The sequence below is a fragment of the Tasmannia lanceolata genome, unplaced genomic scaffold (genome assembly GCF_043159265.1).
Source record: "Tasmannia lanceolata isolate RefF3 unplaced genomic scaffold, GAP_Taslan_0.1 ptg000029l, whole genome shotgun sequence".
Taxonomy (NCBI): Eukaryota; Viridiplantae; Streptophyta; class Magnoliopsida; order Canellales; family Winteraceae; genus Tasmannia; species Tasmannia lanceolata.
The window spans coordinates 5308333-5310325 of NW_027518706.1; the positions used below are offsets into that span (position 1 = coordinate 5308333).

General features: G+C 41.9%; 1 pseudogene; it reads left to right on the top strand.

The window, feature by feature from the left end:
- The first annotated feature begins 200 nt into the window (after positions 1 to 200).
- On the top strand, positions 201 to 1394 carry LOC143858948 (LRR receptor-like serine/threonine-protein kinase EFR pseudogene; annotated as a pseudogene).
- Positions 1395 to 1993: the final 599 nt, after the last annotated feature.

Here is a 1993-nt window from a genome sequence, read left to right on the forward strand (position 1 = left end):
TTAGGTCGATATCAGTGTGAGAGGGGCGGCTGGTGCCCGTTACAGGGGGTGAATTTATCCTCAAGTAGTTAACCATTTTCAGTCGAATACTAAATATTAAATTGTTTTTTTAAATAAAAAGTAGAGGGTCTCGTATTCTAGTGTGATCGTCATTTGGTTCTGCAACCACCACCACCTTACTAGGAAACGAAACCGATCGAATGGCTCTGCTCGCTTTTAAGGATGGGATAACAAGTGATCCTCTTGGAGCCTTATCATCATGGAACCATACTCTCCATTTCTGCCAGTGGAATGGAGTCACGTGTGGTCGGAGGCATCAAAGGGTCACTGTATTGAACCTTAGTGGGCAGAACTTGGTGGGTTCTTTGTCTCCTGCCTTATCCAACCTCACCTTCCTTCCGAAAATCCACCTCCAAGAAAACAGCTTCAATGGCCAAATATCCCAAGATATTGGTCGTCTATTTAGACTGCGATATCTTAATATGAGCCATAATTCCTTGGGAGGGGAAATTCCATCCAATGTCACCCATTGTAGGGACCTCGGAGTCATCGAATTGGGTTACAATGAGTTGACAGGGAAAATTCCCATCCAACTTAGCACTCTACCCAAGCTATCCTTGTTGTTTCTTGAACATAATCATCTTACAGGGAGTATTCCACCTCAACTAGGGAACGTTTCATCTCTCATGTATCTCTCTTTATTTCAAAATAGTTTGGTGGGACACATCCCAGATGACCTGACCCGAATTAATAACTTGAAACGGATCTCCCTTTCTGTAAATTTATTATCCGGTACGGTTCCTTCCTCTTTTTATAATAATCTCTCGTTTCTTGTGGTCTTTGACGTGGCAGATAACCAGTTACATGGAACCCTTCCACCCAACATGGGATTCTCTCTTCCTAATCTCCAATATCTAGTTTTAGGAATTAATCAATTTACCGAACACATTCCAAATTCATTATCCAATGTTTCAAGTCTTGAATGGCTTGAAATGACTGAAAACCAGTTTAGCGGACCGGTGCCTGAAAATATTGGATGGGGAAAGAATCTACTCATATTTGACTTGAGCTATAATTACCTAGGCCTTGGTAGAGCTGATGACTTGAAATTTATCACTTCTTTGACCAACTGTAGTAATCTAAATGAGTTGTCCATACAGAGTAATCATTTTGCTGGCCCACTTCCCAACTCCATAGCCAATCTCTCAACTTACCTTTATCTGTTGGGAATAGGACAAAACCAAATTTCTGGTAACATCCCCAGTCAGATCGAGAATCTCATCAACTTAAAAGCTTTGGGTATATATTCAACCTTCATCACGGATTCTATTCCCACTTCAATTGGGATGCTCCAGAACTTACAACGACTCTACTTGTCGAGTGCGATCAAATGAAATTGGGAGACAAAAAATAAATAAAATCTTGTCTTTGCTCAGCACAAGAAGAGCTTCAATGAGGATGGAGCTACCAAGTATGAGTCTTCTTAGTGTGCTTTGGTCATTTATCTTCTCTGTAAATCTCTTCTTTGCCATGAACGCAGTACATTCGAATTCTGCAACCGCCACCACCTTACTTGGAAACGAAACCGATTGAATGGCTCTGCTCGCTTTTAAGGATGGGATAAGAAGTGATCCTCTTGGAGCCTTATCATCATGGAACCATACTCTCCATTTCTGCCAGTGGAATGGAATCACGTGCGGTCGGAGGCATCAACGGGTCACTGTATTGAACCTTAGTGGGCACACCTTGGTGGGTACTCTATTTCCTGCCATATCCAACCTCATCTTCCTTAGGGAAATCCACATACAAGAAAACTGCTTCAATGGCCAAATATCCCAAGATATTGGCCGTCTATTTAGACTGCGATTTCTTAATATGAGCTATAATTCCTTGGGAGGGGAAATTCCATCCAATCTCACCCATTGTAGGGACCTCCGAGTCATCTAATTGAGTTTCAATCAGTTGACAGGGAAAATTCCCATCCAACTTGGCA